This window comes from Danio rerio, chromosome 12 (genome assembly GCF_049306965.1).
Source record: "Danio rerio strain Tuebingen ecotype United States chromosome 12, GRCz12tu, whole genome shotgun sequence".
NCBI classification, from domain to species: Eukaryota; Metazoa; Chordata; class Actinopteri; order Cypriniformes; family Danionidae; genus Danio; species Danio rerio.
Genome location: NC_133187.1, coordinates 10,259,886 through 10,274,058, shown reverse-complemented (window position 1 = coordinate 10,274,058; position 14,173 = coordinate 10,259,886). Strand labels below are relative to the sequence as shown.

The following is a 14,173-nucleotide window of genomic DNA, read 5'->3' as shown; positions in this document are numbered from 1 at the left end:
ATATTATCAGAAATGCTGTGAAAATGTCCTTGCTTGGTTAAAGATAATTTTGGAAATATTTAAAAAAGAAGAAAAAAAATTAGAAGGGGGCTAATAATTCTGAATTCAACTGTATGCAAAAACTCGGCTGGCAGAAATAACATTATCAATTTAAGCCGTAAACATCATCAATCTCCTGGTGTTCTCAGGCTTTTTCAGTAATATGGTGAGATACTGTGATGCAAGCTGGATTTTATCCTAATGATGTGCTGGGATTGAGTGATGAGTGATGGATGAATAACCATTCCCGCTGTTCAAATACAATTTATGTGCACGGCTTATAAACATACACCTCTCTGTTCTAATTAAATATAATGGAAATTGTATTGTTAAAGTGCATTAAAAGCATACTTGAGCTAGCGTATTTGATTTGGGTTAGAAGGTGCACAAGGCTGGAATGTAAAGTAGGGCAAAGCCACCTTGATGATGTTAGTACAGTCACACTTCTAGCCGAGGTGTGAGGAACTTATCCTGTCTCACTCACAGACAGTTCTAGGCTGTCTGTCTGCACCTTTTGTGATATATATATATATATATATATATATATATATATATATATATATATATATATATATATATATATATATATATATATATATACACACACACACACACACACACACACACACACACACACACACAGTACTGTGCAAAAGTCATGAGCACTATCAGCTTTCGTTGGCCAAAGATTGTCTGTTTGTTGAGTTTAAGTTACATTGCGTTTACATGCCAACTAATTTTCATTAGAATATAAATAGACTGTCAGGTTGGGATAAGGGTTAGGTTTACTGTAAGTTGACATGTACTTGCAAAGTTTCTTAAAATCAGTTAATTGTCTGTTGAAGATATTAAGCAGACAGTCTACTAATACTCAAATGGACGATCAAAATAAAGTGTTACCAGACTTTTGCACAACATCTAATCAATCAGTCTCTATAATAATCAGGTCTGGACCCTGTGAGGGCCATTTCATCACTGTCTGTGTTTCCTCAGCTCTTCAGTGTTTGGACTCCCAGTAATGACTTTAAACCAAGCTGAACTGAGCTAAACTGAACTGAACTTAAACACTAAAAACTGACCTACCCTGATCCAGTTACTATGACCATTTATGTGAAGCTGCTTTGACACAATCTACATTGTAAAAGCGCTATACAAATAAAGATGAATTGAATTGAATTGAATCAGCAGTTTTCTTTCTCCAAATAGGATTTCCCTGCAATTAGCAGATCATTTTTATGCTGGCATTGAAAACTATTACCACTGAAGTCCTTTCCAGAAGAAATGGCATAATGGATTTAACATTTTAACATTCACAATTCCATCAATACAGACAATATTGCTAACAACACTGGAAGAAATGCAGCTCAAACCAGGACAAACATCTCTCGCCAACACTGTCTGTATATTTCTTAAAGAATTAAACCAAAATAACAAACTGTAACCTAACATATGTCCTATTTTTTGTTTTTAATTTAAGTATTTTAATCTAAAATTTTCCGGTTTTATCATTGATCATTAAACATAGATCTTTGGATCTTTGATCTTTGCTGACAGGAGTGGCACCCAGAGTGGTCTTCTGCTGCTGTAGGTGGTAAAATGGCAGATTTGCATCATGGACGCGCAGCCAACAAATCTGCTGCAACTGTGTGATGCTATCATGTCAATGTGGACCAAAATCTCTGAGGAATATTTCCAGTACCTTGCTGAATCTATGCTATTAAGAATTAAGGCAGTTCTAAAGACAAAACGGGGTCCAACCCTGTACTAGTAAGGTGTACCTAATAAAGTGGCCTGTGAGTGTATATTGAATGATATGTAGAATAACATTTACTGAAGTTTGAACGATTTTTTCAATCTTCTAGTGATGAAACACACAACCGTGACAGAGATAGAAAGATAAAAAAACATTGGGAGATTGAGTGTTTGGTGTGCAGAGCGCTTTGCAGGGGAGGCTGACAGCGACAATACTGCTATTTATAAGCACTGCCAAGCCACGGATCCAAAGAGAAATGAGTGAAAGAAAAAAATGAATTCAAACGACCTATCTGGCAGTCAAAAAATTCCTGGAAGATGTAAAATCGAAAAGAATCATGCAGGAACTTGAATGAAAATGATCGCCTCAAATAAACACAAAAAGGAGAAGAAGTGAGCAACTGAAAGAGAGGCAGAGAGAGAGGGAAGAAAACGAGAACAAAGCGGTTAGTGTGAGATCTGCCTCATAGGTCAACCTCGAACTCTCCAGCCTAAAGAGAGAGAGAGCTTTAATAAAGACCCAACGCCACAGCCAGCACAACAGGCCTTGTGTTTGAAGGAGAGCTGCTAAATTCATTTAGGGAGAAAACTTTGTCCCAAACTCGGTCCGCAAATAAGAATGGGGGTGAAAAAGGGACAGAAGGAGTGAAAGAGAGAGAGAGAGAGACGGAGAGAGTGACACGGCCACTTACTGACCAACACAAAGGCTGCCGCAGCTTGGCAGTGACTGAATGCTGTCTCCTCGGCCTGCAGCCTCTGTATGATCTCACACACCAGTGAGAAACGCTCCACAAAGTTTAATTTATTAATTTAATTTCACTTTAATTTATTAAAGTTTCCAGTAATAAATTATATTTTAATTCCTTTAGGTGTAACAAGCTGAAGTACTACATTTTTAGGGTAAGTGCTTGCAAACAAAAATATGTGCTAAATTTAAACAAAACAAATTCAATTTAGCAACGTTCAACTTAATTTGTTTGTTTCAAGAGTTCCCACTTAGCTGATGATTGATTATAAAGCTTGTTTGGCATGCTGTCCCGGGAGAAAGCCCTAAGCTCAAAAGATCCTCGAGTCCGGAGCTTCCTCCCGTTGCATGGTGAGAGGGGAGTTTGAGCTCGAGAAGCTAATGAACAGATAGAGATTGCTCTTAAAAGATAGCTACTTGCTAAGTGCATGTCTATACTGCCGAGTTGTATTAGTCAATTAATTTAAGTTGCATTTTTTTAGATTGTGGGAGGGGAAACCCATGCGAGCACGGGGAGAATGTGCAAACTCTGCACAGAAACGTCGGCTGGCTTGGTAAGGACTAGAACCAGGGGCGCAAGTACACATTTACAGAGGGGTGTGCGGGTTCAAGTTCAAACTTCTTCTCAATTTGATTTTCCTCACTAAATGATTATAGCACCTTGACGTGCCTTGCTTCTGTACTTTTTGTACATTTGTGAAAACAAAATGATAGATATGGAAGTCCTAACGGGCAAAATAACATAAAAATGCAATCACTTCTTATATGCGAGGTGTAAGGTCTGTCTTTGCATGAACAATTGACTGAAACTGCTATTACACCCCTCACAAAATGACATAAAAAAGACTGTAAAATGTTTAGTGTAAAAAATAAACAGAGACAAACTGCCTGAAATGTTCTATTTTATCAAAACTTTCTTTTGCAAACTAAAAATGTAAATAATTTTGAACAAAAAAAGATACCAAAAGGCTTGATTTATCAATATGATACATAATAAATTTATTAAAAAAAAACTTGTATATTGTATAAAAAATGGATCTTGATATAAAGATTAATAAACATTTCAGTTCCAAAAAAGTGTGAATATTATGACGTATTATGAATCATTATTATCAAATTTATATAGGGGAGTTTTTAATCCAAATATTATTTTCTATTTTATCTTAAATATATTGAGGTCTGTACTTACATAAACATACATTTTGTGTGATCCCTCTTATTTTGGCAATATAATTAATTCATCAATAATACATAATAATAATAAAGAAACATTTTAAGAATAATCTTTTAATTTTTAACCTCAGCTGTATTGTATGTATGATTTGATTTGTTTTTTTTTTTGTTTTTTTTTATAAAAATTTAAAAAATCTTAACAGTTACATCTACTTTACAACACTTTACATGTATAGCTGTGTGACTGCTGTTATTGTGTTAAATGATTTTTAATTAAATCTTGTCTGCCAATGTATGCAACTCATGGTATAATTTTTAAACAATAAAATACAATATTATACTCGTATAAAATGCAAAATAAACATTTTAACAAATCATATTTATTTATTTTTATTATTTGAAACTTTTAATTAGGTTAAATTATTGAACACCATCCCCCCCATGTGTGGCGCCCCTATACGCCGCATATACTGCATACCCCCTTTTTGTGTCCCTGACTAGAACCAGTGACGTTCTTGCTGCGAGGCAACAGTGCTAACCACTGGGCAACCATACCATCCACCTAGAAAAGGAAGAGGAGTAGGGGTGGAAGGGGGGATTCTTCAAAACGAAGATGTCTGTGGTGTGAAATCTAGGGCTCTTATAGTGGCCTAGTAATCGTCTGATTGGTGAATAATAAATTGGATAATACGGAGCAGCTGCAAGCAATCATAAGCAAGTAATCCTCTCGAAATTCAGCCCATATAAGTAGTTTGCAACTACTTACCTTACAAAATGAGTGAATCCAATGAATAAGTATGTGTTGGACAGAAACCCTTCTGTGATTTTAAAGGTGACTTTGGATTAAATGTTGTTTTTTTTGTTTAGTTAGGTTTCAGTTGTGTCTAAAAACATGAGAGCTTGTTTGTCAAGTTGTCTAAGTGTCTTTATATAGGGCAGCACAGTGGTTCAGTGGTTAGCACTGTTGCCTCACAGCAAGAAGGTTGCTGGCTTGAGCCTTGGCTGGGTCAGTTGGCATTTCTGTGTGGAGTTTGCATGCTCTCCCTATGTTGGCGTGGGTTTCCTCCGGGTGCTCCTGTTTCCCCCACAGTGCAAGGATATGTGCTATAGGCGAATTGAATAAACTAAATTGGCCGTAGTGTATGTGTTTGTGTGTATGTGTGTGTGTTTGAGTGTTTCCCAATACTGGTTTGCGGCTGGAAGGGCATCTGCTGCGTAAAACATATGCTGCAATTGGTTGGCGGTTTATTCCGCTGTGATGCCCTTAAAAATAGAGACTCAAAGGCAAATAAATGAATGTATTTTTATGCCTTATTTGACTTATTTGAAATTTGTGCCTTTTTATACGTAATCGGCTACTTTTTTCACATTTGCCTGCCTTCAAGCAAACTCCATCCATCTCCTACCGATTTTTTGTAAACAAATATCAAATTGGCTAAGGGCTGGCAGTGTTTGGCATGCTACTTGAAAAATGTAGTGAGCTAAGCTATTAGCTACTCTACTTAAAATGTAGATTAACTGCACTAAACGCTATCCTCTTGGAAATGTAGCAAGCTAATCTAAAAGCTACCTGGCAAAAGTAGCTTAGCTACATCTAAGCTATTTTTGCAAATTTCATTTTTACATCAAAGCAACTTAATCCAAGTCAATCATATCTTAGTGATCAATAAAACTGTCAATGAAACATGTGAGGCAGAATTGTTCAGTTAAATTATTAACTGCAAATAATTTGCTGTACTAAACAGAAACACATTAGTAAAAAACAGCAAAAACAAAATCTCTAATAAAACCAGGTGTTACACAATTAAAATACTATAGTAATTTATATACATATATAATTTAGCAATAACCATTTTATATATATATTTAATATATATATATATATATATATATATATATATATATATATATATATATATATATATATATATATAAATCGATTGAATATATATATATATGTATATATATATGTGTGTGTGTGTGTGTGTGTATATATATATATATATATTTATGTAAATATATATATCAATCAATATATATATATATATATATATATATATATATATATATATATATATATATATATATATATATATCAACTCTTCATTAGTGAGCTACACTACAAATTGTAGTAATATTAATAATAACTATTATGAACTGATAGTAATTACCAAAGTATACTTTAGTCTTTACACCAGTAAACTATAATAGTATATTATACAGTATAGTATATAATATATATTTTTTTTTTCAATATTTCCTCTCCCTCAGTCATCTTCCAATCAAGCAAGTTTCTCTTGTCAGCCCAATGATTGTTTGGCGACATCACCAACCAGAGCAAGAGGTGGCAGTAATGCACCAAAATCTTTGTTGTCAACCTCCGTAAAACAGGAAGAAGAAGAAATCGTCATTCTCACCATCATATGCATTTACTTTCATCGGCTAGACATCGGCCTCACAGCTCCATGACTGTTGGTGCCGTCATTTATTGATCCGTGATCGGTAAATGTAGTTTGTATAGATGCTACTGCACTACTTGCTTAAAAAAATAGCTTAGCTACAGAAAAGCTATTTGATTTAGAAAATAGCGACGCTACCGCCAAGCTACTGAGAAATGTAGTTAAGCTAGTAGCCTACTGCCCAACACTGAGGACTGGTTTATACTTCTGCGTTGAGTGACCCACAGCGCATTTTTTGCCTTGCGCGTAGCCGTGCATTCATACTTCTGCATGCTGCTTGTGTTGCTTTGCAATAACACTTCTGAAACACTAGCTGGCAGTAGGTAAAGTTTTGTTCTTCTGTATCAAGTTTCTTCATGGGTGTTTTGTTTTTTCTGAACACTACCTTAATGTACAAGTAGCAAAAACTCGCTCATTTAGAGGCGGAGCTGATGGAAGTGCAGCAGCTTTAATCATAAGGTAAACACAAAACATCAGGAGCTCCCTCGCGGGACACAACACTTGTAAACACTCGCTCCATCAGGCTTGCGGCTTTCAGCACCGCCCACACTCGGCACAGCTATTAAGCTGTCTAAGAGACAGAGTTTGCGCTATGCATCATTGCAACATGTAGTGTCATTTTTTGAGAGGTGAGCATCAAGTGTCGGTGTGGGCCAAAGATATTCTTGTATTGCTGTTCATCCTGTGTGTGTTAAGCAATGTGTAGCCGTTTCGGACCACATAGGCGCATAACTAAAACACTCTGTGCTGAACTTTAGACCTGCTTTTAGTTGGTCAATTGCGCGTTCTATTTCAGTTTGTCAAAATAGCAATGCAATTACAAAGCACCTTAACACACCTCCTTTTTAGACCGTCACACCCATGAGTCCTCAAAGCGGCGCAAATGGATTTGTTGAATGAATGAATGAATGAACAACGTAGCGCAAAATGTGAAAATTACTGTTGCGCTGGTCAGAAAATAGCAACAATTCGTGGCAAACAAGTTTTGCTCCATTATTGCGCCGGGTGTATGATAGTGCCCATAGACTTTTTATTAAGACCCAAAATAATCACATCAAGTTGTGTTAAATAGGCATTCACCTATTTATATATGTCACCTTTAATGCTAATGTTAATGCACATTTTGACGTATCATGTGAAAAATTAAGCTTGAGGTGATTTTAGACTATGGCATAAAAAAGGGTGAATGCGAATAACAGGAGATGGAAATGCATTAGAATAAATTCTGGCAACTACAGTCAGCCGTTTAACAACTTGATGGATTCGCACTTAATTCGTAGTTGGTATTTTTTTATTTTTTTGGAAACTTTTATTTTATTGCAGGAAGTCAGAGCACATCACACCTGTCCTCAGGTCTCTACACTGGCTCCCAGTTACATTCAGAATAGATTTTAAAGTATTATTACTTGTCTATAAATCACTAAATGGCCTAGGACCTCAATACATTACAGATATGCTCACTGAACACAAACCCAACAGATCACTCAGATCTTTAGGATCAAATAAACTAGAAATTCCAAGAGTTCAGTCAAAGCAGGGTGAATCTGCCTTCAGCCGCTATGCCCCTCACTGCTGGAATCAGCTTCCAGAAATGATCAGATGTGCACCAACATTAGGCACGTTCAAATCAAGACTGAAAACACATCTGTTTAGCTGTGCCTTTACTGTATGAGCACTGTGCTGCGTCCGACAGATTGCACTATCATGTTTTTCGTTTTCTTTTTCATTCTTTTATAACCTATTTTAACACATTTTAAATTGTTTTTATCTGTTTTTAATCATTTTTATTGTCTGCATTTTATGTCCTAAACTTGTCTTTTTTATTCCTGTTTATGAAAAGCACTTTGAATTGCCACTGTGTATGAAATGTGCTATATAAATAAACTTGCCTTGCGTTGCCTTGCAACTTGCCTTATTTTATTTTTTGCAAAATACATTACTTTATTAATTATTGTCTTTACAATTCAAATATAAATACATTTATTTATTTATTTTTTTATTATAATTTTTGCAGACAGAAAAACACAGAACAGACAGACAAACCCATCATGAAACAATCATTTGTGCAAAATGTAAAATAAAGTATGAAACAAGAGCAAATGGCGACATACAAAACATAAATGACCAACAAAAAGACAGCAATGGAAGTAAAGAGAGAGAAAAAACTTACAAATCTTCAGAAATTAAACAACACTATTAGTCTTCATGGTGTTTTAGAAAAAATAAGACTAGATCCCGCAGAGTTCCCAAAGGTGGTATATCTAATTCTTGTCCATGAAGTCCAGTCAGAAAAAAGAGGCCTAACATTTTTCTTCCAAAAACTAAGGATAACTTCATGCCATACTGAACAGGTAACTGTACCTTTCGGTTGAAAGTCTCAAGAAAATCTGACCAGCCAAAAATTGCTATCATTGGGTCAGGGAGTAAAACACAAGCGTGAACTTAAGTAAAGAACTGAAATATTTCTTTTTTTGCAAACTTTAAAAAGATTTGCTATATGTTAGGACGGAAAGCCAAGCGACAACGAAAGTGCAATATACTTATTCAATCAATCATTTCTGAAATTGAAATTGTAAATTGTTTACTTTTTCAAACTCTAAATGTAGTCTTCATTTTGTTCTATCACACAAAACATTGTCTTACGTCTTATTAAAAGATGCACAGTACACATTGTTCCAGTCTAGGGTTTAATGAAGACTGAATTGAGCAGTTAAGAGTGACACGTTATGGCACAGCAGGATTTTGAAAAGAGCCATCACTAAGAAACTAACAATAACCATCATTTGTAGTGGTTTTAATGGTCACAAAGGGAATTGCACAGCTTTTAATTGAAACTCTAATTGTCCCTGTGGGTGATGCCTTCCATTGATGGCATGTTAAAACCACTAACTCCCAAAAGATTAGGTCCCAAAACACACTAGAAACCTTTAAAGGAAACTGATTTTAATGGAGGGAAGTTTGTGTTTGTACAGTTATTAATGGAATTTACTGTGGAAACCAATGTAATGTTTTCTGTTTTATTAGCACTGTGAAAAATGATCATTCTTTTGACAATGTTGTTGTCCATGTATACCAAGGATGTGGGAAGAAACGCATGGATGGAACAATTCCTCTACTTAAGACAGCTACAAAAAGACTAACAAGCTAACAACTGCATATATGTGATTGAAATGCAAAAGGGTGTTAGCTACTGTACTTTTAATGTGCTAAAAGACTTTCTTTTGCAATCATAACTTCTGTAGTACTTCTTTCTACAATTTTACAACATCGTTGTTGTGTAAAATAATCACAAAACTCTATATCATGCATTTTTATGTACAAATGATGTGTCAGTATGGCGATGTGCAATTTAGTGTAAATGACACAGTAATTTACTGTATATGAACTGCATTATACTTAGGACAGTTATGTAAAATTCATTAATTCATTCATTCATTCACCTAGTCTCTATTTCAAAAGTCGGCACAGCGGAATGAACCGCCAACTAATCCAGCATATGTTTTACGCAGCGGATGCCCTTTCAGTCACAACCCAGTACTGGAAATCACCAATACACTCATTCACACACAAACTATGGTCAATTTTATTGTATTGAATTCATCATAGTGCATGTCAACACGGGGGAGAATGTGCAAATTCCACGCAGAAATGCCAATTTCAACCAGCAACCTTCTTGCTGTGAGGCAACAGTGCTAACCACTGAGCCACCGTGCCAGTTACAGTTATGTAATATGTTTTATTGTAAAGTGTGGTGCAGTGACTGCTAAGTACCTTTTTTTTCTCTGAGATACTGTGCTAACGTTTATATTGGTTGACAAATGTATCACAGAGGCTGCTAATATAATGTCCAGTTAGTGGTGCTAAAATATTAATGCTCTATAGCATTTCAACCCAAGCTCATTCTGAAAACGTACCGCTATATACATTTCTGGAGAGCGCCAAATACGTCACAGGAGCTACGTTTTGTTTTTCGCAAATCCACCTGAGGTCGCTGTGTATGCTTTTTCAGATGTCAAATTTCTCTTGCGAGTGCCGTTCGCACCAGCTGTTCTTACGTAAATCCACCAGAGGCCGCTGTTGACAAACTCACTGACTGACTTGACAGACCTATCGACTGACCCCACTCTCTTCCCTCCCTAAACCCAACCAATAGTGTTTTCCAAAAACACAGATTGACCCGCCCACCCACTTGCATGAACCCAATCAACAGTTTTAAAAAGCAATCCAGAAAAATAAAAGCCCTCGCCTGATTTTTACAAAGTTTTTTCTTTTTTTTTTTTAGATTTTTCCACAGTCTCACCCTGTTATTTACTTGTTTATTTTTATTTTTAGGCTTTTGATTTTGTCTTTCTAGAACCGTTATTTACCGGACTTGAACCCCATCATAATGGTCAACTCTTTTCTCTGTCTCAATTCCACTGACGTACATGGCAAACTACTGGACAAACTGGCAATAGCAGGAAAGCCGTCCATATGGATGTAAGTGGTCAGCTAGTAAGCTCAAAAGGAACGGCATAATCCCATCCCATAGCGTTAGTTTTAAAGACGAAGTGCAGCCATACATACTTCTGGCTACATAATTCACGATCTCCACAAATGGGTAAGTTATTTGTTTGCTATCTATAAGGCACAGTTATCAACAATTAAGAAACTATTAACTTATTATTAACATTACTTATTAATGGACTATTAACTAGTTATAACGGATGGTTATTCTAAAGTGTTACCCACAAAGGAATATAGGGTTAGGTTTTCAGAATGAGCCCATATGTTGCACTTATGACCTCTTGGTTTTTGTTTGAATTATTATTGAGACTAATCTAGCTTCATATGAAGAGTTTAGATGGAAAAACCTCGAAATGCTGTCTGAAATTTCCATCGAAACTGAACATTTTTATCAGCCTTCTTTGTTTATGTTGAGATATTTTACTTTGAAGACAAGACAAATAACTTATTCTTTGCAATAAAAGTGATATTACTGAACCTACCCACAGGAGCCTGATAAAAAAAGCTCATTTCAGAAGAAAATTCCAGATGGCATTTAGAGGTTTTTGCATCTGAACTCTTCGTGAAGTTTATTTATAAACTATATTTGAGAGGATACCATGCTTATGATTGCTTGCAACCAGTCCTGCATTCACCAATCAGACCATTCCTAAACCACTGTAAATACCCTTAGTTCCATATAACAGCCATCTTTGTTTTGAAGAATCCCCCCTTCCACCCCTACTCCTCCTCCTTTCCTAGATAGGTGGCACAGTGGTTAGCACTTTTTCCTCACAGCAAGAACGTCACTGGTTCTAGTCCTTACTAAGCCAGCCGACGTTTCTATGTGGACTTTACACGTTCTCAAAGTGCTTGTGTGGGTTTCAACTGGGTTCCCTGGATTCCTCCCACCATCCAAAAACATGCAACCTAAGATAACTGACTAATCCAAATCTGCACCATAGACATGCTCCTAGTAAGTAGTTATCTCTTAAGAGCAATCACTATTTGTTCATTAGCTACTACAGCAGGGGAGTTCTCGAGATCTACCTGAGCTCAAACTCCCCTTTTGCCTTGCAAATGGGAGGGAGCCCCAGGCTCGAGGATCTTATGAGCTCAGGGCCAGCATGCCAAACAAGCTTTATAATAAATCATCAGCTAAGTGTGAACTCTTGAAATGTTTTAGATGTGAAATAAGCTGAGAACATACATTGCTAAACATCAGCGTTTCTACAAATAAAAAGGGAATCTTACCGCTTTGGAACAACAACAGGAATGCAATTTTATTTTTCTCGATGAAATCTGACCCAGCTCCTGGTGGCGTTACATTGATTTACCTCCCTCTTTTAAACATGCATCTGCATTCCTCTTTTCTCTTCAGCAATCATTAACAGACTACAGGATGATTGTGAGTTTGGTTCTCACAAAGAGCCTCAAGTAAGCCTCTGTTTCTCTGTGGGTTTTTACAAGCTATCAATGATACTGACAGAAACACAGCAAAGTCAGCCAATCGCTTTCTATTCATAGGTCAGCTATTTTTACTCTTATCACATACAGGAGAGGTTGAATCATGTTTTTGCGTCCTTTGCATCTGAAAAATTCACACCTCTCTCTCTCTCAAATGCATCTTGAGAGCTCATATTGACACTTTTTTTAGTATTACTTAATATACATTAATATTTAGGTATATAGTTTAAGATGGTGGGTGTCACGGTAGCGCAGTGGATAATATGATTGCAATATGATCGCCCCATTTCCCAGAGATGGGTTGCGGCTGGAAGGGCATCTGCTGCGTTAAAACTTCCCTTTATTAATCCGGGGTCGCCACAGCGGAATGAACCGCCAACTTGCCCTTCCAGCCGCAACCCATCTCTGGGAAACATCCACACATACACACACTCATAAACTACAGACAATTTTGCCTACCCAATTCACCTGTACCGCATGTCTTTGGACTGTGGGGGAAACCGGAGCACCCAGAGGAAACCCACGCGAACGCAGGGAGAACATGCAAACTCCACACAGAAACGCCAACTGAGCCGAGGTTCTAACCAGCCTATATATATTCATTGACTAATAATAATTTTTTTTTTGGAATGTAGTTTTCTTAAACTCAATGCGCTACATTTAAAAAAAAAACACATTGCATTTAATATAATTTAAACAAAGTTTAACAAATTTAAACAAAAATACATTTTTAATTGGGTTTAGAAAATCCATACATTTTATAGATATTTTTGAATAATTTGTACTGTTTTTAAAAGTATTATTAAGGAGATTCTTATTCTGTCATAATTTATTCACCCTACACTTTTTCCAAATGAGTTTGACTCATAAAGGCATATAGTTTGAGGAAAAAGTAAACAATGAGCATATTTTCATTTTTGGGTGAGCTTTCCTTTATGCTGTCATTGGTAAGAATGTCAGTTCAATTCAAGTTTCTTTGTATAGCGCTTTTCACAATAATTACTTTTTTAAAGCAGCTTTACAAAAGATGCATGATTTACAATCAGTTTCAGAAAAGTTAAGCTTATTTGTTACCATAATTTTGCTAGTGACTAATAACTTTAATTAACAAGTAACAAATAGCGTTTTACAGTTAATGTTATTATATATTAACATTACCCTGCAGTTATATAGTATATAGGTGATGTGTATGTGCATATTTCAATTTTTTAAACAGCCAATTGCCAACTATTTCTTTTGTAAACAGATCCTGACCGTGCCAAACTAGCCTCATCCTGATCTCCATCCAGCAGGCCAGCTGAGCTGATCCGACATATTGTCTGAGGTGTGTTTATTACATCAGTCATGGATGTCAGCGACAGGTCAGCGTTTGCCCAGGATAAATGTCACACCAAATCAAAAAGAGGAAGCGCTAGCGAGAGAAAAAGATGCCAAGACAAACGGACTGACAGTCTGGATTATGTTATATTCTGTTCAGCTCATTCAGTCTGAGCAGAATCTACAGAAAACAACTACCGAGGCATCTAGAGAGGCCATAAATAAAAGCCAGAACGATAACATGCATGACACTCATTCATTCACTGCAGTTCATTACATAAACACCAGTCCCCAGGCCACCATTTTAGGCAAACCAGACCCCTGCCACTCACTCCAGTGAACAGTAAAGAGATAATTCATCCAAAAACATGAAAACTCTGCCAATATTTACTCGCTCGTTTCAAGCATTTTTGAGCCTCTTTCTTCTGTTAAACACAAAAGTACATATTTAAAAAAATGCTGAAAACCATCGACTTCCGTAGTATGTGTTTTTCCCACAACGGATGTCAATAGTGAGTTGGGAGGGGGGTGAACTAGCCCTTTAAGATAAAACAGAGACAAAACAGAAGTCAAAAAAATGATTTAAAATACAAAACATGAACACAGTTTAATAATGTATTAATAAACTCAGATCCAAAGTAAGCCATTACTCTTTAACCCACTGGACAGTTCATTGTTCTCATTATAGCTATCAATCAAAACTTGTTCTCTTGGTTGTTCTGCTGCAAAAATAAAT

General features: G+C 36.2%; 1 protein-coding gene and 1 long non-coding RNA gene across 5 annotated transcripts in view; one reads left to right on the top strand and one right to left on the bottom strand.

Moving 5' to 3' along the window:
* ppp1r9bb (protein phosphatase 1, regulatory subunit 9Bb) overlaps positions 1-14,173 on the bottom strand; it is a 60,749-nt gene that overhangs the window by 39,091 nt on the left and 7,485 nt on the right. The gene's annotated exons all lie outside the window — the stretch shown is intronic.
* LOC141376762 (uncharacterized) lies at positions 2,511-8,072 on the top strand. Its single transcript, XR_012387853.1, has 5 exons — positions 2,511-2,567; positions 2,661-2,691; positions 2,779-2,887; positions 3,019-3,090; positions 5,981-8,072. It is a non-coding gene; the product is annotated as an uncharacterized lncRNA (long non-coding RNA).